Genomic DNA, 25,486 nt, shown 5'->3' on the forward strand with positions numbered 1-25,486 from the left:
ACAATATGCATTTGCAAGAACTCGAGTAATCAATACAAAAATCCCAAGCGTCAGTTTCGGTTCATAAAACAGGCGATGTAACATACGCAAGTTTTCGGCAAACATTTGCAATTTATTTTGTGTTTTGAATATTTTTCTCTTCTCGATTATTTCGATAAACTTTAAAAAGTGAATGCACTTGCTATAGTAAGTATACTGATTATTTCTTTGAAGGGCATTTGTTTCCATTAAGAAAATACCGAATACTATCAATAGAACATTTATTAGAAATCTCTATGGCTCTCATGTCTTCATAACCCAATATATCAACCCACGCACGATGGTGTACGTGTATCGTTCTATAGATAACTCAAAGCTATTTACCTTATAGATGGAACAGGCGAAAAGTGGCGAATTCTGGAGCATGTGTTCAAATGAGTCAATAGAAACGGTAAAAAATAAGACTTGTGTGCTTTGAACCATAATCATTCAATCAGATACCAGTGCAGACATTCTCCTTTTACTCTCTAAGCGCAGGAGTTTGATGTGAAACTGTAATGAACAATATTAAAGGTAGGGCTCACCGCCAACTCAAATTACTAAATAAAGCATTTGAACGAATATAACCACGATTTATTTGCGCTATCGAAGCAGAGAACTTTGTACAAATTAAGCAATAACTGACTGAAGTTTGGACATCATTCTTGTGTCACAGAAATGGTATCATCAGTATAAATGGATATTTCGGATAAATTTAAACCATTTCACAATTGAGCATCACAAGCGAACGAACAGGGAAGACGAGAGTCACTAATTTGGAGACATAAAATATCAGGAGACAGGCAACTTGTCGAGAATATCAATAAATGCGTATTGTACAGTTCTTCAGCTGTCCACATCATACTTACAGCCGTTGAGATCAAAGATCTGATGAAAGTTTTAAATTCGTCCAGAAGCAAATATACAATCAGTTCATGATATTCCCACATGCCGTGTTTCGAAAAGTAGACTGACAGTCATTTACTTTTTTTTTTCTGGTATATATAAACGTACAAACATAGATGCAATTCTTTCAACCGAAAAGTATGCCATCTTTTCAGCTGTAAAAGAATAGGCGAGAATAAAGTCCAATAGAAGTATAATGTTTTGGCGTTCTGGTATGATATTGCATCCTTCTGGATGATGTGCATGTGTGCGCATCTCTCTGTCTGGGGAATGAAAAATCGGATTTTAGGACCGGAAAATCTTGGCACATCTGCGTCCATTCTGAGACAGGTTAAATCACTTTAAGTTAAGAGGCACTTATAAAATTTATTTTATTCCTTAACGGGTTTCGAACCTATACGACAATTGGACCTTCCTTGCTAGCCAACAAGCGCATATAAAATGTATTGCCAGACTAGAAAGCCTATGGGTGGAACTGACAGACAAGCAAAAATCTGTCTGGTGTCACACGTCGACATAGCGACAGGAGAGGACTTGCGGCAGTCAATTCCTAAATGGAAAGTTAGTTTACATGTTTTGATGAGTTTTCGTAGAATATACATACATCATCCATGGCACCTTCAGGTGAAACAAAGGTATCAAATTAGAGAATATTTGGCAGGCTTTAATAGACATTGCAAACCAGTAGGACTTCGGTTACCAAAACCAATAAGTGCATAAATAATTTAACTTTTATCTAGTAGTTAAAAAATATTGTCGCTTAGAAATAATGCATTTCCATGTGATATTTCTCTTTTTTTATATTTTTTTTTTTATTTTGTATCCTAATTGTTTCTGACCGTATTGAAACAAATATTGCGTAATAAGTTGAACTGATTCCCTGGTTTTCTCTAATCATAGAATAACAGAATTATATTTCACTTTCAGTCTTTGATTAATGAAAAAAAATTTAAAATATAATTAAATATGAAAATATGTGCATGTACGTTAAATGCAAAAATATTAAACGAAAACAAAATTTATTTACTTTCTGAGATTAGGAAGCAGTTACTGGTTTTAAAATTATTTTGTTTTGCGACGGAATGTACGCCAGAAAGGGTAAATAGTTTAAACTTTTCCTACATTAAAATTCTCACCCTTGACATTGTAGAAAACGACTGCGGAATCATCCTGGATCAAGACATGCAGAAGTCAATGACGCCAGATTTTCCTTACAGCATTTAAATTATTGGAAAGACAAATTTGCCGCCGGTTCCTACAAAAATTTAATATTGAAAATAAAAAACACTGAATCGCAGGCATGGCAGTGATCAATTACTTTCGCTACGATTTGTGAATCTAACATTAGTTTCTAAGAACTTGGAAGATATTCTTCGAACGAATCTAATCATGATCGCTGGTGAAGAGTTGCGTTTTTTAAAATACTTGTTACAAATATGAGTTTAAAAAGGACATTCTGTATGTAAATAAGTGAAAAATCAACATTCCTTACTGAGAAATATTAAACATTAAGTAATTAGTGCTCGAATCATCTAAGGGATCATGAGAGGAACAAAGAAACCATTTGCCTTTAATTGAAAAGCTATCAGAGTCAGAAGACAGTGTTGGCGCCCATTGAACCACTGACTAGTCGATGACGCTGGAAGCCGACTACAGAGAAAGTTCCTCAATCCGAATGGGGACAATACAATCACATTGCAAAAAACAGCGATGCACAGAGCGAAGGAACGAGAAGAAGGAAGTGATCGATAAGCCTTTCAAAATGGAGAACAATCTGGCAAAAGAAGTTATCTGAACAAGGATCTGTTGAAGAGCTATTAATTAGATCACCAATTAAGCTTTTTACTTCTAAAATCCTTGTGTAAACAAAAAGGTTTCTTACTGAGGAGTTAGCATGGAAAGATACTTTCGTAAAAGTCTGGTATAGATGATATAATCCAACATTGGATGAAATTTAACATTTCCAAAATTTCAGTTTAACCCCCTCCACCCAATAAATTAAGATTTAAATTAAAAATTAGGTAAAATTTAGATTTAAAAACTCAAATTTACATAAAAAATAAATAAAATTGATTTAGATATAAAGGTTCTATACGCGGAGAATTTCATTGGATGATAATGTTTCTCCAGATAAAACTGACAGCTGAAAAAACACGTGCCAAGTGTTGCACTGGCTAAACAATTTTATTCGGTCATTAAGAACTCATCTAACAATAAGCTTGAAAATAGTTACAAAAAAATCGAGCCATGCGAAAGTACCCATTCAACTTCCTAACAGCCACGAATTATGGGTACGGACTTAATATTCATGCGCAAACACTTTGAAAAATTAAATTTGAAAACATCCGAAGCTGAAAACAGGATTGTAGACAGTCGTCATTGCTTACTATCAAGCGATCTATCAACTTTGGAACGAGCTTTTTTTTTTTGCCTCTGAATATCTTAAATATACAGTTTAAGAATATACAATTAAGGAAGTTGTGTAAAAGGTTTATTTAACCGACTGGAGTAAAATGCACCTAAGTAAAAAGGTTTACACGTTCAGAGTACATTGCAAAACTGGAAACTCGTGATATTATGGTAGGTCATGGCAAGAATATTATCACACATTAATGTCTTAAATCATTTTGAAATTAATATCACCATCTATTCACGTGACAAATTTTGATTACTTTCATATTATCAAGTTGCCATTAAACATCACATCCGGAGTATTTCATTAGTACAAGGCAGAGGTCGGCAACCGGCAGACCGCACGTGCATTTTTCGCGGTCCATAAAAGGTTGACTATACTTACATGGCATGTGTCCGGTATGTTCAATTATTTAAATAATACATTTTATAATATGAAAAATAAATTAAAAATAATTTTATACCTATACTTCATGATATCGCCGTGCAACTTGGAAATACCAACAAAAGGAAACTTTTGCTGGTATTATTGAAGATTTACAAACGGAATTTGCAACAAGATTTGTGGATTTTCATAAAAAATAGTCGAAAAGCGATTATGTTTGAACGCTTTTAATGTCGACATTGATCGATGCTTACCCAAAAAAAAGATTAATCAGTTTTTCAAAGATGATAGTCGCATTTGGAAGCACCTACATTTGCGAATAAGTATTTTCTACCATGAGTTCTAGAAAAAATAATTTACTTCTCGACTGAACTGATGAACATTTGCATGCTTATATTCGAAGCTAAGGGAAAACAATCACAAAAATCACATTAAGCAGAGAGACATATGTACACATTGTGATGGATACACTATAATATTACTTTGTTTTTAGGTGATAATAATTTTTCGTTGTGTTTCATTTTCACGCTTGTTTCATATGTCGTACTTTAAATATTTCTGTGTTTTTTAAGATTGACATAATAAAAATTGATAACTTAAGTATTTTTTTTCACTCACTATTTTCTCTTAAAAAATGCTTGCGGCCAGATTATTAAAAATAAAAGTTGAATGTGGCCCGAAAGTCTGAAAAGGTTGCCGATCGCTGGTATAAGGTATTAGAAGTCTAATAGATATGTTATATGTGTGTTGTCTCAAATCTTACCGTGCTTCAACCAGTTTTTTTTTTAAGGGGGTGGCGGTTGACCGTGGTCAAACATTTCAGTCATGGAAACATCTACCATACATCTCGACAAACAAATTTGAACAAAATCAGAATATTCAACATTATCCGATCGAACAATACTAAACTATGGTTTGTATTAGTGGAAAATAAAATTATGAATTTTATCTAGAAATTCTTAATTGTTTAAGATAATTTTAAAACAAGATAGTAAGCAACGCAAAAACAAGCGAATTATCTTATTAAAGACTAAGAAATCCCGCATAAATATGAAGTCTGTTTTTATTTAACTAATTGTTTGAGTACTGATCTTGCTTAAGCTGCAGTTACCAATCACAAGTGAAAAGAAGTGAGGAGGCACAAAGTACCTCCACAAAGTGTACGTTTTACACCTTATCTAGTTATTGAGATTTAATTGTTGGCTAAAAAAATTATGCTTCATTAAAAAGTATTCCTTACTACTTTTTTACATAGTCATGAAAAACTGATCTACGAAATAAACATGAAAATTTTTCAAGACTAAGACAGCGAGGCCATAATCTTAGACGGAGATATGAAATTTATCTTCCACTCAAAGGCATTTACAGCATCCACGGCTAAGGCTGGATACGAGGCCGCAATCTGTTCGTTAGAGAGCGTATGTGTTAACCACTCGCCAAAGTTTGGATATTCTTAATTTTTTCTTTGGTCAAGTCCTCGATCTCTTTTGCCTCCTTATCCTAAACATTTTGATTAAATTATATTTTACTTTAAGTAAATCATATCGAAATTCAGTGAAATGATAGACTGCTTGTCTTTTTCAACTGGAAAACCCATCAGTATCACAGGGATTTATAGATCATGGCACTGTTGAGTGGCTGAGTACCTCAACGGCAAAATTTAACGAATGGTGATACATACGCAAAAAATGCTGTCATTGTGCGATTCTAATCCTAAGTAATACCGTTATGCGAAAAATAATAATAGTTCGAATCCGACTGCTGTGATGTTTGTAAGCTCCTTCGTCGCGCAATTGGCAGGACGACGGAAGTATCATATTTTTATCCATCCATTCTTGAATTCTCTTTTTGAACAACTTTTCCAGTTGTTTTACCACCAATCCTAAGATACTGACTGGTTTATAATTCGTTACCACACACTTAGATGCAAAGGAATTGTTTCCCCTTCTTCCACTTTCTTGGGACTTTGCCAGAGCTAAGACTTAAATAGCCGAGTCAAAGAAATCATCAGTTTCCATGCACATTGTCTTAAAATGGGAGCCGATATCCCATTAAATTCTTCAGCTATTTTCATTAAGATTCTGCAATATCTTAAGTGTTTATAATTCGTCAAACTCTATTTTAACATCAACTGTTGTTACCTCCTCCATAGTAGTTGAACAATTTCATCTGCGTCTGTCATCTCTCTGCTATCAGCACTCATTAAAGTTATCCTTCCATAGTCATTCGTCCTCCCACTTGCCACATAACGAAAGAAATCTTTCGGATTTCCTTTGGCCTACTCACTAATTAATCACAATATGATTTCACCTTCCTCACCTGACTCTTGTGCTTACTGGTCACCATTTTCCTTATATTCCCTCCATAATATTGTCGTTTTGCTGTTCATGCTTAATGATACTAGTCGTCCATCTAACTCCTACCCGATTTACCCACTTGTCGTTAGGTCGTGTAGTGCGATATTTCTTCTTCCATATAAACGTCATTTACATTCTGTATTTTATATTTTCTACTCTAATTTGTTTTCTCTTATTTTTGGATTTAAACTCCTGTTATTTCATTCACAGCAATAATGAATAATTTAAACTAAGTAATAAGCGAACATTAATGTGACTATAGTGACTCAAATTCGAGTTATTTAAGCCGATTTATTAAGAAGCTTTCTAAAGACAGACAACACTCCAAAGATAAACAAAATTTTTGTTGAGGCAAACGATATAATTTTAATTATTCATCTCAAAATAAATACTTTTCACATTCAAGTTATGAACTTACATTTACTCTAGTGAGTATCGTGTTTCTGGCATCCGAAGAGAATAAACTCCAACTCGAATCTGTAGAGAATTTCGTTTACGTAAAGCGCCTCATAATGTGATAAGGGAATTGATATTCGTGCTATATGTGAAAGATTTATTTTAAACTTCGAAATCTTCGTAGCATAATTTAAATGGATTCAGTACTAAAATATTTCTCCCATGTGTGGGTAGCTTATCAGTTTGTTTCTCCTTCATTTCCAAAATAAGTTCTACTGAGGAACAAAGGAAAACAAAATGCCTCGAAAGTAGGTACTTAGTGGGATTCGCGTTAAACATATTAAGAAAATTTGCTTTTAAAATAGTCAGGCTGCTAAGAGGCATACTATTAAGAGTTATCGTGAAAATATTTAATGGAAAAATCAGAAAATCCCTTTCAACTTAAGCCATTCAAAGTGTCAAAGGATGCTATTTAAGCAAACTTGCAAATAGGATTTTGTAGCTCAGTAGAAGTGGCCTTTGCACTCTACGGCGCTTGACCGCATGAAGAAAGGATTTGGTGGATCTGGTCACCGACTAGAGGAAATTTTTCTAAGGCTTTTTTCGACCGGTTCCCGAGTTAGTCCATTTCTAGCACGGGCTAGCGGGTTTTTTCTCCCAGAAACTCGGGTTTTTCGTCCCGTAAGCTCAAGAAAATCGACCGTCGAACCCACACTATTTTCAGACATTAAAAATATTGTGTTAGGGACCACGAGATGGTGGCACTAGCTTGCCGCCTTCTTCACTGCGTACCGATGAATCAGTGATAGCCTTGGGCCAGATATCTCTCTGATTGGCTACGAGTGGAGATTGAACTACCCACTCAGTCTCCAAAAAGTTAGGGTAAACGGCCCCGCCTACTCCCTATACGGGAACAAATAGGCGTTAGCTGATTTCTGATTTATAACTGATCTTAAATCTTATAAATATCCGGCCAGTGCATTTTGCTATTTGTTCAACATGACAAATCAGTTGTTTAGAAAGCATACTCTCCTTCCCTTTATCAACATCTCACTCATTAGACGAGAAAGATATGAATTACGAGCTCTGTATGCACCCTATTTAACATCTGTTCACATTTTAATTGAAAATCTCATCTTTTGATTTAAAGCACACACAAGAAAATGTTTGCATACATATAACTATGTTTGTATGTCATAACCAAGATTTAAAAACTTCTCGAACTTTCGTTTAATTGCAGTATAACTTTATAGCTAACATTATTTATTCCATCAACCAAGTCTATTTGCAAGTTAAACCAAGAGTCGTCAGTGAAAAAGGCTTAGGGAGAGAATGGAAACGCTGAGATGTGTCACGGGTTGTAAGAAATCCCGTAACCAGAGAAAGATTCATGGAATTGTGGGTACTCTATAACCGCTTTCCTGAAACTTCAGTTATGCATTACAAAACGACACTGCAGTTTAAGTCGTTACTTACAGGGCCTTGTAAGGTATTTTTATTTTTAAAACGAATCCTTGAAATAATTCAAACTGCCCATAACATTAAAATGTCATTCAAATAAATACTATTTTTTATTAAACTATTTAAACGTTACCTGTAATTTGTGGAATAATTTTTAAACTTGGCGAAGTGGATGGAAAGAAGTTATTTAAATACTGCTTCTTCACCAGTCTATACTTCTATTCAGAGGACTTAATATAACTGATTTATAATTAAATGAACAATGTAATTTTCTTCCCCACAGATAGGACTGAAAAGTTTATCTACAATACAGTTCGCTGTCGAGAATGAACACTGCTAACAGTTCATCAACAAAGAACAAACACCACAATTAAAAATTATCAGTTGTTTTAGAGCTCAGTATGAAATAAGGGATTTTTTCATTCAATCAAAACAAATAAGTTTTATATTTATGCTAAAGGAAGTAATCAACATATGCAGGTAAAATAAGCTGAATGTTCGAGCAATTTCACTAATCGCATTGAAAAAAATGCACAAATTTCAGTTGAATTAACAGTTTATTATTATTATTAAGAGAGACCTCCAGAGAGACTCCCTCGATGAGTCTCTGACTCATCGAGCGAGGCCACATACTACACACACCAGCTATCATACTTATTCTTTAATCCATTCGCTTGCACTCACAATATCCAAAGGCAATCCATTCCAATCACGCGCAACCCTCTGAGAGAAAAATCTAGCCCTCACTCCCTTCTCGGCTGCCTTCATTCTCAGATTCCAAGGATGTCCTCTTGTCCTTTCCCCACCCTCCATAAATTGAAAAATTCCATCAATCTTGTATGACACTTTCAGAATTTTTAAGTCTCAATCATACCACCCCTCTTTCTCCTGTTTGCAGTCTAAAAATTCTCAATCTGTCTTCATGAGTATTCCACAATCCTGATATCATTTTCAACACTCTCCAATATACTGTTACACCTGATATCTTGAGAATATAGTATTCTCAGTTATCATGGTGTAACATGAAAATTAAATAACATAAATAAAAACCCCTGCATAAAAAGGATAATTTAATTAATAAAATATTCTTGCATCCAGTATAAATTGAGGAAAATGTAAAGGTCTCTTGTTTAGTTAAGATAACAAAAGAAAAGAATGTATTAAGATGTATTATGACTAAACAAGGAATTTGTATTAAATAAGTAGCTAACTAAGAATTAATATAGTAATGCGATTAAGAATGAAAGAGTTAAGTGCATAAGTATAAAAGAATGAGTCATGAAATACACTATGTAAGAGGCTACAGATTAAGCATTAAGTAGAATTCTGAGAAAAGGTTTAAAAAGGGAGTTAAGATAGAGGCTAACAAGAGAAATAATGGAATATCACTTAGGGCCTATACCCAGATAGAAACTTCGTTATGAGTTGCCGATCAAAATGACGTATGGCAGCCAAATGCTACCCAATTGGTAGACAGACGGAAAATAAGCAGGAGGTGGGAAAAGGAAGCAAGAAAGAGCGCCGTTAGGAAGGAGGCAGCTATAAAAGGGTTGGTAACCCCCCTCGAGGCTTGGCTTGGTCCTTTTGGTTCTTTTCGAGGAGTAGGCTCTCTTGGGCCTTAGTCTGGTTTTCTAGTGGACTTCACGGTGTTCCTGAGTGGAGAGATATGGCTTATATCCTCATGCCACAACAAGGAATCGAAAGTGAGTGGGAGAGCTATTCCCGTATTCCTATGTAGAAAGCGAAATATACCAAAAAGTCATAGGAAGCTGTGAAAATATCGATGTCCTCGTTTCGGATAGTACAGCCGGCAGCGCAGATGTTTATACAGCCCTGAATTGCAAAGATGTTATGCAAGCAAGTTCGTTCAGTAGAAGGTAAAGGCCCGTAAGTGAAACTAAAGAAAGGTATTGTGAATTTTGTCTTATGTTAACTAGAAGTTGTTTGTGATAGGTACCATTGTCATAATACGGAACTGTTAAAGTGATTAGGGAGAAATTATAATAAGACTTTAGAATTTGATATAGAGTGTTAAAAGTAAGCTAGCTAGTGTTGATAATTTGTGAATAATTAATTGTCCTAAGAATCTTGAGTGCCTACTATATTGTAAAAGGAAAGTTAATGACATAGTTGTGTGTTAATGAAGTAAATGGTTTTGTTAATATTGAGTTGGATTAGTGTGAATTGAGTAATCAAGTAGCCTGAGGAATTTGAATGCCTAGTGTGATGTGTAGAGAATCGGAATTGTCATAAGTATGTGCTAGAGTAGCTAATGAGTTTGTTAGTATACTTGAAGTTGAATAACCTAATAATGTGTGGTGATCTAATTTTTCCATGTTAAGTGAATTCATGTTTTGTATGAAATTTTGTGGCATCATGTTCGTAGTAACCTTTGTCTAATCATAGCCCAACTACTTGTATTAAGCCGATTTTAGTGTGTAAGTAACTTAGTTGAGCATTTTCATATGTACCATGTTTAGAGAAATAATAAACCTTTTGTTTAATGATAAAGAAAGTTGTCTGATATTGCTATATCCAATGCACCGCTTAGAAACATTCGAGCCTAACCACGCGGGGAATTAATGTTAAGAAACGGGAAGCTTAAGGAATTAATGTTGAGTAACAAGAAATAGTGTCACGACTGCAATAGTAGCACTTTCAGATATTTGAGTTCCTTTCTCTGTTTATGTACAAAATATCTTAAACTAAATATCCCAAAGGGCGCAGTTAAAATACAAATACTAGGGATACTACGGGGAACAATAGCTCAGATATTAGTAGGAACTTTGGTGATGTTTTGAAAGTAGAAGTTAGGAGAATATAGATGAAGGCAATTTGTAAAACAAACAAACAAAAATCGTAAGATAGGGACATAACAATACGTATCAGAATCGCAACGGAAACCAGAAGACCAGACCTGCTCACAGTAGTCCAAGTGAGGTCTTTTCAAGGCCTTATGAACAGGCAAAATACCACCCTTAGCTTTATATGTGAACGTTCGTTTCAGCATGGCAATTATCTTTTGAGTTGTATTTGCAATCTTTGCTACATGGCCCCTTAACTTCAACTTCCTATCTATTAACATTCCAAGATCCCTAGCCTCATCAGTTTCTTCTAGCCTAATCCCACCAATATGATACGACATTGGATATCTAATCACTCCCAAATGAACGACTATATATTTACTGACATTGAACTGAAATCCATTTTCTCATCCCACAATTCCAGCCTATTCAAATCATTCTGCAAGTATTGCATATCAGCTGCATTTCTGATTACCCTACCTATCGTTGCATCATCAAGAAATAGCTATATGTCGCTTGTCAAATCCTTCCCAATATCATTAATGTACAGATTGAATAACAGTGGACCAAGCACTGATCCTTATGGTACACCATTGGTTACTTTAAATCTTGCTCACTTAATCTCCTATATACCACTTTTTGATATCTGTCAGTCAGCAATACTCTTATCCATGCTAATATTGTATAACCCAAACCCATTTTCTCCAATTTATGCAACAGTCTGCTATGATATATTCTGTCAAAAGCCTTAGCAAAATCCAAAAGAATCATGGTGTATTCATTCTCCTTGTCTAGTTCAATGGCAACATTGTTGTAGAATGTGAGCAATTTGCTAAAATATTATCTTCCCTTAATAAACCCATGTTGTTCATTGCGAAGTAGAGATTCACTGCCAATCCATTTCTGAATGCGAGCCCTAACCAATTTTTCCAAAATCTTCACCACCACTCCTGAGATACTAATTGGTCGATAGTTGGATACTAATAAAATTCCAATCCATAACCAATTGCTTATGGATTGGAATTACCATAAAAGGGAAAATGTTACTGATTTAGATTCTATTTTCTTACCTGAAGTTTACTAATTTTAGTAATATGATAAAACAGGTTTATTAAGGAACCTACAAATAACTAAGTCTATGTAGGGTTTCTATCCATAAAACCTTTCTAATTATTTCTTTTGGGTTTCCATAGAATAAATTGATTTTTACATCCGACATGCTTATCGTACTGCATCACGAAATTCTAACTAACGCATTCAAATAGTGTCCTCTAATGTACATTCATAGAACTACTTTTGTTATTTATTTATTTATTTTTTTTTGACTTTCATAGCATTATATTTGTCATTGTAACTCAATCCAGTGCTACACACTTATCGTAAGTTTTCATTTTCTCTCTTTCAAAATAGAACCGTGCAATGTTTAAATTAATTGGGGAGTGCTTAAATCTAGCGTTTTATAGTTCAAAAAGTTTTTTTTTGTCTATCACAAATATGAATACTGCTGTAATTTTGTTTTCCAAGCACTCACCATCACTATCTTTGCAATAGAGAGCGTACATTATTGCCATTTTCTTCTGTTGTGATAAAAGCAGAGATTCCAAAATCATCACAAAAAAATTTTTATTCTTTTGACGTTTTTTTCAACTCAACCAATTAACGTTTTTTTACTTAAAGATAATTAAGCGTCATCTTTTCTTTTGCTAGCAATTTCACTTAAAAGTATGTGTAGGGGTGATGTTAAAGTAACGACTATAAAAAGAATCAAATCACAGAGCTCACTAGAGTGGTATTGATTTGCGACCCACATTCAGCTTTTCATTGTTACAGGTACAGCAAATAAAACCACTAATAAATTAATTAACATCAGTTCCAACCAAAAGGAATTACACTTAAATGATGCTTTTTGATGGTTACTTTTGTCAGAAACTGGGTATTCCTCACCTTCTGTAGTAAAATATCAAGGAATTTCAGAAGCACTTTCTAGTCAACATACTAAGAGCAAAATTAAATGTGTAAATATATCAATGTTTTCCTTGAAATTTTCTGAAAAGTTATTTTCGTGACTTCAAAAATTATATATGCAGTAATCACAAGCTGTTATCCTATTGGGAAAACAAAATAACTCAATACAATGCTTCTGTTTGTATTCAGCAGTTTCCGCATCTCATTTAATGTGAGATTTTTAATATTCATTTTGGCATGAAGAGTACGTAACAGTACTTTTAAAATTCCTAATAATCTCTGTTTATATTTTGTTTATCCATCAGTATTTGTGTTATTATTTGCATAATAATCATAGCAGTATCGTTACTTAAAAGGCGATCGTGGGATAGGCTCTACAAAGTTTGGCTTTTATAGCCCTAAGTTTAGGATAAGGTGGTGGTATTATGGCTAAAGATATGAATTGTGTATACACTGCATTTTCTCCTCTGGCGAAGCTGCATGACAAAAAACCGAAGTTTAAATAAATAACCCTTCTAACTCCGTATGCAACTGACTAGTTCAAAAGCCCTTATAAGTTCGTGTCCTAGACAGGTTCGAATCCCATCTAGGTCACGTTCAGAGTTTTTCGAACCAATTGCTTCGAGGAAATACTCTGATACGGAGGCAGTTATTTGTTTACTTTTGCAAAAGCCAAGTTTAAATATATTCTTTGCTATCTCCTACAATGCGCTCATAAAACATTTTAGCTTATCTATATCACTCTTATATATTTAAATCTCAGAACAAATTCCAAAATCAGTTTTGAATGTTACAACTCATTCGTAGGAGAAGCTATTCGTATTTAACTAAAATTCACGTTATGAATAAGTTCCTAAAATCTAAAAGAAACTTAATTATCTTTTTCAGTAAATGGACAAAACAACAAGAAAGAAACGTATTCCTATGAAAGATATATTTTCTTCAATTTAAGGATGGTACTGAAATCAGTACTACAATGCATCCATTCCTTTACCTGTAACATTTTGTTAGCAAAATAAACTTTTGCTAACAAAATCTATTATCCTACTGGCGCTAAACGTGTGATTCCAGAGAGAGGGCGCTTCTGACTGTCGTAGAATTTTGTATTGTTAAGGGGAGGTTCTATTTGTTTTTGAAAGAAAAAAAAAAGGACAGTGAAATATGCAAATTATAACTATGCCTCAATTAGAATAATAATAAGTTATGTGAAGACTTTAATAATTAAAAATATTTTAACGTGTAAAGATCTGTAGTTAAAATATACTAATACACCTTCGATTTATTAATATATTTTTACAATTTAAGAGGGGGAGAGAAGAAAGAAGTACCATGCTGTAGCCAATGAAGTTCTAACTGAAGCATGGCTATTGCTGTTACCCTCCTGCCACGATCAGAGCTTCAATAGCTCAATAACACCTTATCCATACACTGTCCTCTACAGATAACGGGTAAGGTGAAAAGCATTCTTGCTTCACCCCTTTAAGCCAGTCCTTATAAGGATTAAGAAGTACAATTACCTCAAGTTGGGTAGAAAACCTCCGCTACAAGGTTCGGCTAGTTGAATTACGTCGTACGTACATGATATAAACATTTTTAAAAATCAAATTGCAGTACTAAGATGGAGGTAATTTTCAAACGTTTGGGTGATGCTTTACATTTTAAAATAATATTTTGTTAATGGCATAATTAGAGGTATGACTCTTGGATCTGATATGGTAGTATCTGACCAATATTGGAATATAGCTCTAAAGAAAGAAATCAGCTATTCATTCAACTCTTAAATGGAATAATTACAATTTTAACGAGCTGTGACTTATCAACTGAGCTACTAAGGCAGCACATACCTTATTACATTCCTGTTACACTTTAATGGAATAATTATAGCACAAAGAGAAATAATCAAACAAGTTTAATTGTTTCAGTATTTTGTGTTAGTAAGCATGCAATCATTCAATAAGATTGTAGGGTGCTACAACCGTTGCCATGAATTTAAACCGAGTTAGACTATTTTCACTACCTTGTTTTCAGAGACATTTCAGCTTATTCTATCTAATTCAAAAGACGACGTTGAAAGAAAATTTATGCTGCTAAAATAAAAAAATAAAAATTAAAGAAAATTTGAAAATTATCGAAAACAATATTTTGTTAGAGTATTTTAACTGCAATAAACAAAGAGAAAAAGCATAACTACATTGCACTTTTCTTTAAAATATGGTAATAAATTAATTGAATAACGGATTATAGTATTTATTAATTGCAATGTATTTATGCAGTTCAGGGTTTTTCTATGTTGTCAAGAAAATCGTACCCGACAATACATCAAAATAGTCGTTTTATATCTCAGTTTCGAAATTTCAAAGATAACCGAGCAGATCCTTTTGGAGTTCTGAATGTACTTTATTTCTTTCCTTTCTAAACATCTGTAGGTTACAAGATGACATCGTCTTAAAGGAAGGCAAGCACTTCCTGTAGTGCTATTATACTCGAGAGACATTCCGTGAACAAATGGAACTAAACTACGGCCAATCTCCAAGGGTGCCTCATCTAATACGGCTGTAAACGCACAACTTGCTCTACTCTGGAGGTGATTTCGACAATGTTGACTCAGTGTCCTCAAGGAATGTTTGGTGATTGATTATCACTAGATTAAACGTAAGTCGCAAAGTGACTTACTCCCTGAGCTAGCTTCAGGGTTCAGAGCAGAGATGTGCGCTGCAGTTTGGGTCAATATCTTAAACATAAAGTAAAATACAGGACCAAGGAGTCATGAAGAGAAAGAAATACCAAAAATTTCAATTCAATACATTAAATCAATTCGAATGAGTGTTTATACAAAAAATAATCTTGTAGGTTGCATAGATGTCAAATTTCTCGGAGCAAATATTGGCCTCGAAGATAAATCCTTTAGAACTATTCCGTTTTGAAACACCCTATATTACACGCTATTTCCAATCAGAAAAGTACCAATAAAAGGCAAATACATGGGCTTCTGAGCAAAGTTGTCAAGTAATGCTTTTAGTACAATGGTGCTCATTCTCAATGTCGAAACATAATCAAAGAACGATGGATTTTTATATAAGTTCATCCAATAGCTTCAAATTGAAGCTTTTTCCAGGCTTTTCTTTCTAGTTGTGGACATTTTCTTGCATTACTCAGAGTTAGAGAGAGAGAAAATATGGCTAGTATTCTAGATTGTTGTCGCTAGACGTTCCTGTTGTCCATTCGTTTGGGGGATCACTTTTGGGAGGGACCGTTATTAGCACAGTGTGCTGAGCATTGTCTCATATGTCTTTGCGGCTAGAACACACGTATCCTTGATTGAGTTCAATCATCATCCTTTTATGGTAGTTTTGGATTTCTCCAGTTCTAAGAAAATGTGTTTTTGAAAATATTTTTATTTTATTTATTTTTTTTAAAGTTTTCAATACTTAGATTTTTTTTCTTTATTTCGCACATTTTAAGCACCCCGATGACTGGGTGGAGATGCTCATTTCTGTGTTGTTGCAAATACAGGGAGAATCTCATAATATTAACCCCTTAGGAGGGCAAGAAACACTGACAAGACAGATAAATCGCAATCAAAACCGATTCTGGCTTTAGTTTTCGAAATATTAGCTTAAGAAATCAAGTCTACCAGTGACCAATTTTAGTCTGACAAATCGATGCTTATCGTTGATTCTTTCTTGGCTGTGTTGGCCGGAAAGTGCACTGTCAGGTTTTCATGGTCGAATACCAGAGTACGAATAGTAGAACTGGGAATAAGCAGCCCGGCTGTTTGCCGAAAACATTGAGGAGATCTACTTCCGTGAGACCCACATTCAATAAATACGATGCGAATTTTAAAAGTCGGTAGGTTGGCCGTTTAATTTATCACATTCCGAACTGGCGATTACAGGTATCGAACAGTTGATCAAGAAAAATTATCTGGTTGATGGCTTTAATTTTTGCTTCACTTAACGAGTGGAACAACTCAGCATCTCTGTCAGCTAAAGCAACTGTGCGTATGAGACTTCCAAGTAAGCCGCTGATCTAAGATCTCTGATCCCACGAGAATTCATTCCACGTAGACCAGTGCCTAATATGAGTTGATAAATGCGCTTAATCACAATGAAATCACTTTTAGTTATTTGAGGTTTTTTGCTTTAACCAGGTTGCTATTTTTATTTGAAATTAATCTGCGAAACCCACTTAAAAAAAAAAACTATTTATTACGAGTTATTTATCAAAGCCATTTAATAACGACCTCGGTGCTCCGAACCTGTTCCAACGGATTGTATCTTGTAACCCTCTCATATTTTATTGCGAACACAAAGTGCAACACTGTGTTTAAAGTGCTTTTTATGATCAATATTGTATCCCCCCCCCTTTTTTTTTTTTTTTCCTTCTATCGCTTTAATCACAGTTATTGCTCACGATTCATTTGCCACCTTGGCCATATTAGAGACCAGTGGGGCTAATGAGTCACAAGAAAGGAATTATAAATGACGCTTCAAGATTCGGGGATAAACGGAAGTAACTACACGTGAACTCCATCTGAAAGATTAAATCATCAATTTTTATCAAAAAAAAATAGTGATAAATATCTGCTTCCAAGTAGATACCCACGAGACATTTCTTTTAAGTTTCTTCGCTGCTTAAAACTCTATGGGGAAAGTTTTCTCTGAAAGAGAATTTAATTCATACGCTGTCCTGACAACACAAGTCTCAGGTTAAAAAGTAGTAAGGTTCCTGGAAAAAAGAACATATAAGACATGACTCAGATTCAAATGCAGACAGTTCACACTGGTATTTTCTTTCCTGTCGCAAGATCATTCTCAAAATGGTCTAAAACAACTTGGGCACAACCAAGTAAGTATTAATATCGGCACGGAGGCTCACCCTATTTCAATTTCAGTTTTCTAGATGACAGTATTTGCACAGAAAATGCGTGTAAAAAGTTGGTCTTTTTAGTACGAGAACATCCAAGAACAAATGCCGTGACTTCTGAAACCATTTTTGGCCACGTTTGCTCACAAATACTTAAAACTTGGCAATAAGTCTGAATTATTGCAAGCAACCACAAAAGGTTTCAGATACGTTTCGCAAGTCCTAGACGTTATTTGAGCCTAAGTAATAAGAAATACACATCGCATGCCTATAATTAACGGAGAGGCAGTGAAGCAAGAAGTAAATAAAACTATTAAAAATGTTTCTTGAACTGAATGCTAATGAGATATCTCAATCAATTATGAAAACATCCTGTAAGAAGTGATTACAGTAAGTACTTAACTTTCGTAACCGATTACGAGCAGTTAATCTCGAAGCATGGAAAAAATTTACATTGACACTTAAGAAAGGCTGCTAAATTGAATCAGTTATGTGAAAAAAATTATTACTTCACTAAACAAACAAACAAAAATCAAAAGGACAGATTCAGCGAATCTCCAATTAGACTAAGTGTCGCCAAACTTATTTGACCGTCGATAAAAATTAAGAAACTCTTAATTTTTATCGACCCCCTCTATTTTACTATTACGTAATTATAATAGGACAAGCAGAAAAGACGCTTATGTGAGTTTTTTTGATTGTTTATTTTATAGTTACAGTGTTTCTTGTATATGTAATATAGTATATATTATTATATTGGCTTAACGTCAAACTGATACGTTTTTGATGTCATTCTTAACATTACATATTTGATAGGAGAGAGAAATAATATATATAAAATATAAAATTTAATTTAGATAACAAAATAACAATAATACAATCTTCCTATAGGTATATATAGGATGTATAAAACTACCAGCCCTGCTCAACTCTTCAACATAGTGAAGTTTAGTTCGTGAATGAATAACGATTGAATTATAATATGCATGTTGATGAATTTTAGAACATTAACACTCACTTGTATGTCGATGATCAAAAATGAGACTGGGATCGAATATGTACAAGTAAATAAGCAACACCACGCAAGTGGTGCAATCCCTCTACCGAACGCCGAAACCATCGACATCCGTTTATTGGTAAATACGTCATTTTGGCTTACTTGATTGGCCTCCGTAACTATTTTCATGACCTTGCTCCATCTTACGGTCCTATTCATGTCACTGTTCCCATGATTCACTCTTAATTGCGTTGTCATTCAGGATGGAGGTAATCCAAGTTTACCGAATTAAATATTACCCGTACAATGATGTCTTATATTTTTCTATCGACCCCTAACAATGTTATATCTACCCCTGGGGGTCGATATCGACCACTTTGGCGACCACTGAATTAGACAAACGCATTTAAAACAATTTTTTTTTCTGATACTTCCCTCTAAAGATTTAAACCAAAAACTTGAATGAAAATCTTAGAAAAGAGGCAGACATTACCAACATATGCGCTTGGTTTCAAAGGGGTCTCTGCTAGCTCGGCTCATAATATGTGCACTTTTATGCAATAAGGAAATTGTGGAAATTGGTTATGATATTGAAATTCGAATACAATCTCATCCTACGCACGCAGACATTCGTCATGAAATCAATTGGTTTTCAATGTTGCTGCTGCGCTACAAAAATAAATAAAATACAAACACGATGATTCATTATTTATAACGCGGTCCTCTTTATGGATACTGAATATCCAATTAGCCACAAAACCACGTAGTACTGAAAACTCCACGTTCGTTTTTTTTTTTTAATAGATTTTCTTTTATGTTAGCAAAGTGAGTGAAATTTGTATACAATAGAGGACATTATGCTTATATTCGGCTCAGTGAAAACTACTTACAGGTTTAATTTCTAAACTTTTGTTGCTCCAAAACACTTAAATGCTGTCAATGTAACAAGGAAATAGAACGGTGTCACACAATCCTAAGAATCCTTTTAAGCGATGAAAGATCCTCAGATTCATGGCGTCGTAATGCTTTAAAGAATCCCCCTCCCGTTAATCTTCCATTAAAACAAGTTCATTACTCTTCTTTAGTCATCGGATGTGAAAGACCATTTATCATTCGTTACTTTGTTTCCGATATGAGTGAGGCAGAAAAAATCTCCAAAAGACGTCACATATCCATGTCATCCTTTTGTTCCGAAAACTTCGCATGATAGGTGAAAAGAGCCGACAGTGTAATTAACCACCGTGGTTCAGCTGTCACCTACGAGAAAATTCCGGAGCGTCTCTACAAAGTGGGAGTGTTCTGTCTTGTATCTAGATTTGTACTGTAATAACTTTCGGGCAATTGCCAACACGATTCGTTCGAGAGAGAGAAAAAAAATGTACGTATACCAGCAAGCGTTTTGAAATACTATAAGATGTTCTCAAGGCAACGAAGCCATTCTGGGTGAGAGAAAATTATTATAATTGTAATAATCTCTGCGACGGAATGAAAATATTTAGATATTTAGTGCAGTTAATATTATTTCAGAACAAATCCCCTCAAGTTTCACATCTGAATTTTACTTTATTATATATAATAAAAACGAAATAACGAAAACAAAATATATATATATATATATATATATATATATATATATATATATATATATATTTGCTACACCATACACATATCCATATATACTCTCCACATAGCACTGTACTACAATAAATGATTAAATAAGAATATTAAACATAAAAACTTAAGATCATGAACAATCTCCGATGCAAAGATTTTGCGTATACCGGTAGTTAGTGAATATAAGATTGATGACGAAACTAAAGCGCAAATTGTTTAGTTTTGGCCAGATTCTCATTAGCGTGCGACTGTGCCTGTGAACTGGCGAGCTCATGCAATGTCTAATAACGTTTGTACATATTAATTTTCCGTTTACAGAGCATGGTATTGCGCTAATTGGCCAATCTATCTCCAAATTAACGCAACCCTTCCATACTTGATCAATCTCATTTAGCCAATCCGGCAACGAGAATAACATCGCAGTTGCTCGTGATAATTTGCCTAAAATGTCTAAATTGAATAACGAAGAAATACGGATATCTAAATAAAATGTGCAGCCAGCAAACATAACGAATATATTAGTTCTCAGATATATATGTTTAACAATGCTCATTAAATTCCTGCAGTTATAAAACAACCCCTACAGTATAATCAGTTAGTGTGGGGTTTGGAAAAATTCTTTCTGCCGAACTCATTTTGCAGAGAAATAAATATTGAGAGAAGCAGCTTTGGAATTTTGAATGGTGTGCATGTTGAAAATTTGAGCAATATCGAATAGCTTATAATGACAATTATATAAAAATCTAGAAAGCGTATCGTAATGAAATGAAGTCACAGTGTACAATTCCTTAAATTACTTATTTTTCTAAGTGCTAATCAGTAAGGGCTTCGCAAAAGTGGGGCAATTCACATTTTTTTAGGTTTACTACTTAGTACTCAACTCAAAACGACTATGCTATTTAAATTTTAAAAGCCCTCATTAGCACTTAAATTCATAAGTAATTTTAGAAAATGATTTGAAATTTGATGTGTTTGGGGATATCATTTTGTAATATTTGTATTTTGATAAATGTTATGTAAATCATGTTTGTTTGCAGAGTGTAATTAGTTAATAAATTTTGCTTACCTTTGTAGTCCTCAACATGATTTTTCCAATGCCTTCTTTCTTCACTTCGAGTTAAACGTGTTCTTTATTTGGATACTGCATTTATAAGCCTTACTATGTCATAGGTTATCCTACAATTTCGTAAAATCCATCAGTATGTGTAGATGGTGAAAGATATAGATTTCCAAGCCTTTCCACCCCTTTATCAGGATCACTTCTTAAGCCAAACTTGAAATCGTTCAGTTTTCAAGACTCGTCCTACAAAATAAATGATAATTCTGGATGAAGAAATTAGAATAAAATATCATATTCTACGCCTTTCCTACTTACCACTACATCACAAATATACACAAACCTTCTCAATGAGTTTTGTAAAGAAAAACGAAAGACGATAAATTGCAATAAATATGCAGTTTATTGGAGAGGGAATACTGCTACCCCTCTCTTTAAAGGTGGTCATCGTGACTCTAAAAAGTAAATCACCAGTAATTTTAAAATCAATCATATACAGCACACTAAAATATACTTTATTAAATATATGTTATGCTTTTTATATATCTATACTGATGTTTCGCATTTATTTATTTTGACAAAATATAGAAACCCTGCTCGAGAGAACAATCATGGATCCTTCTCAAGGCATTGCAGTTGTCCAATGCGAGAGACAGGGGCTCACACCGACCGATGAAATGCGTCTACCCTTTAAAGACTATTCCAAACACCCATTCCATTTCAGAATTCGAATCCGCAGTTTACTGGCCACTGGATACGCTTAACACTTGGCCAACCAGGCGTGTAATCGTACAAGTATTATATGTGCATATTAAGAAAATATGGATATCCCTAAACATGAAAATTAAACAAATATCCTAGACAAACTAGTAAAATCGCAATTGCCTTCTCCAGTGAGGTTATTCGTTATGAGAGTAAGTTGTAGATCCATTTTATCTTATGCATCCTTTGGTCCAATTTTCATCAGTAATAAAAAATATATATATAATTTGTAAGACATTTTATGTACCATTCAGAATGGTCTGCCATAAACAAAATGCTTCAATCTCAAATACTAATAAAGTTCCTTAAAAGCCGAATTCAAATATTTTCAATGCGTGTGGGGTGAAATGAATGAGTGCTTTACGAATTTCTAAAATCCTCCTAAACTGAATAAATTCCTGTGGAAACCAAAAGCGTTTAATCTTATTACTGCTTATGAGGTTGTAATAGTTTGCCAAATAGTGTGCCAAAATATTTTTCTCCACTTTTACAGTTCATTTCAACAGATCAAAATGCAGCTTCTTGTAGCCCAATTTTTACACCAAGTAAGCGTCACCTCTAAAGCCCGAAATGAAATCAACAGCGAAAGAAAACTCTTGGTAGCGTTTCCTGATGAATTTTCATAATAGCGTTTCCATTTGAGTTTAAGAGGCAATGAGAGGTAAGCAAAAAAGAAAGAGGATAAGGATTTAATAGTGATTCTGTTAATTTGAAGAAACAAATCAGTATAAAAAAAAATCGGTCGATCAGTAATAATCACAGCTATCAAGAGGATAATGGCTATGGAGTCAAAGTGACTGAGATCTATTTTGGAAAACTTCAAGACCAGGCTTGAATACAACTTTATGATAAAAGAAATTTAATAAGGCTTTTCCGAAAACACTCCGGAGCTCTAAATGCTCGGCCATATCACGAGAATTGACTTTACAAACGAACATCGTAGCATGCTTGGGATCTCACACTTTGTAAAACTACTTCCCAATTTCAATTCTCACCCTACTTCATACAAAGTACACAAACACTGCCATTAACAATTAGTAACTAAATGGCAGAAATGATATTCATTTGGTTGCTTTTATGCATAAGTGAACCCAATTGCAAAGACGTGTTTTGAATTTTTTTAAAAAATATTATAATCGAATAATTAGTTTTATAATATTAGTTTATGGTCAGATTAGTAAATAACTGTTTCAATAATTTTATAGTGAAAACTTTTCGATGTTTAATACATAGATAATTAGATATTTAAAAAATTAGCTTCAAACACATTTGTAAGGATTAAGAAAACATATCACAGTAAGAAACGCTGTTTTAGAGAAAATTTTCAGTCATGTTTTAAACTTCATTAACGTCCCAAACTCTCAGCTTTGATAACTGTTTATTCACGATATGGTCGACCAGAGAGTGCCATCAACGAAACTCCATTTTGCAGTTACGTAAGTGGCTTCAGGAACATTTCTCTAGCAGAGTCGGTCGTAAGATCTCACTCCAGATGAAAACAACGCGTTCGTTATTTGGCCAGATTGCACATGAAGTGCACAACCATCACGTGAACAAGAATACTATTATTAAAGTGGCTGTGAAGAATTGTACCAGAGATATTTCTCGGATAGCACTTCTGTGAATAACTAACCTTAAATATACAAAAATATGTAATTAATAAAAAAAGAATAGAAAATCTCGCAACCATTCGTGGATGTGTCTTGGTTTTAAATATACAAGTTTCGTAGCGCAGTAAGAGAACCAAGGACCTTTCTCTGGAGAGAACTAGGTTTTAATGTTGTTTAGATGTGAGAAATCTTTTCAAGGGTAGCAGTGCTTTCCACAGAGTGGTGCGTGTAACCCCAGGGGTAAGCAAAAGGTCTCTGGAAGGAACAAGGCACATTTTAAAAATTCTTGATTACTCCTTTTTTTCCCCTCTTTTAAACCTCCGTATTATCACAGATAATATCAGGCCTATTATCTTGCCATGTATCGACTGACCTCAGCTAGGGCTGCGTCGACTTGCCTGCACGATTGCGATCCAACTGCTTAATTTGACTTTTTTTTTTTGGATTAGAATATTTAAATTCAAATAGTTCGGACCACGCAGTCGTAATTCTCCGCTAAATTTCGAAATCATTCGTACCTTAAATAGTAATTTTTTTAAATATATAATATTAAATATATACAATTTTCATAATTTTGTTTTCACTGTATGTGTATTGGATTCGTATAATTAAATGTATTTATTAATTGAAAATAAAATGATACAAACGTTTTTAATTTCTTATAACGCAAATGTTGAGAAATGAATACCTTTAAAAATATTCGTATTTGAATTTAATATAATTTCTCCTAAATTGTCTTTGCATGAGAGGAGGGTAAGCTGGTGTTACTATTATTTTAAAACGGGTACTGAAAATTTTGGAAACTCTCCCTTATACAAAATGTACAGCGAAGGAAACTCATGTATCTGGGAAGAGGGGGGGGGGGCACACTAATAGGCGTAGGTTTTCTTAACTGGTAGTTTGTTTATTAGTTACAAAAAGTTTAGAAATATATTCATTCTCAAGATTTTAACAAGTCAAGATAAGGAAAGAAATGAATCTCGAAATGATAATATATACGTAAACAGATAAAGCTGATATATTTATTAGCTGCACATTAATATTAGTTATTATTTTGCAAAAACATAAGACAACGAATCAAACATCTTTTGTTGCAATTATACCTAATGTTTGCTTTGTCATTTAAAGGAACTTCCTTTACCTACAAACAAACTTACATACTTTAGAATTATACATTTGTTCTTTCATCCTAATATCATAAGACAAAGAAAGTGGGAGGAAGTACAATAGTGGTATTTAGCCATTTCCGCAAAATGCACCTCCTTCGGAGAACATTAAAAGTTCTGCTGCACAAATAATAATGAACAAACATAATTTCTAACTCAGAGAATTGTTTGTATTCATTGATTTTGTTTCATTTTATTATAATTGTCGTGCTTGTTTTCCTGAAAATGAACCTGAATGGAATCCCAGCAAGCCTTATTTAAGAATTCTTGCTTCGCTTTGTCGGAATACTAAATTCGCCTCCTATGGGAAGAAGTAGGTTAACGCGTTTCAGAAGTGAACTTATCCGCGACGTTATCTTGGCAACAGCTGGATCTCTGAAGATAGCAAATGCCCAAAGGGTGCTTGTGTTGGTGGTCATCAGTAACCCCAAAACACGTCTCGCAACAACGCCAGCGGGTTGACTGCGGTGTGTTTAGATTACTGTATTTTCTGTTAAAAAGTACGCATTATCGCTAATGTTCATAAAATAAAAGTTTAAATTATTTAAGCATTGCATCTAATTTCAATCGGCGTCTACACGCTCTTTCAGTCCCCCCCCCCTCACCGCTTTCATTCTTTTTGGGGTGCCAGGTATGGGGACTCAATGTATTTCTGGGCAAAGCAAAAATAATTACAATACCCTTTGTTGTACAATGATTACACATGTTCA

At 34.1% G+C, this 25,486-nt stretch overlaps 1 protein-coding gene across 7 annotated transcripts in view; it reads right to left on the reverse strand.

Moving 5' to 3' along the window:
* LOC150104524 (neurotrimin-like) overlaps positions 1-25,486 on the reverse strand; it is a 569,050-nt gene that overhangs the window by 455,009 nt on the left and 88,555 nt on the right. For 6 of the 7 annotated variants that reach the window (XM_090395720.1, XM_090395721.1, XM_090395723.1 and 3 more), the window contains one exon: positions 21,248-21,484. The exons of the other annotated variant lie outside the window; for it this stretch is intronic. The gene's annotated coding sequence lies outside the window, so the exon portion shown is untranslated. The remainder of the gene's footprint in view (positions 1-21,247; positions 21,485-25,486) is intronic. 7 annotated transcript variants of the gene reach the window in all.

This window comes from Typopeltis vanoorti, chromosome 7, assembly GCF_054136105.1.
Source record: "Typopeltis vanoorti isolate ZY-2024b chromosome 7, IOZ_Tvanoo_1.0, whole genome shotgun sequence".
In the NCBI taxonomy this organism is placed as follows: Eukaryota; Metazoa; Arthropoda; class Arachnida; order Uropygi; family Thelyphonidae; genus Typopeltis; species Typopeltis vanoorti.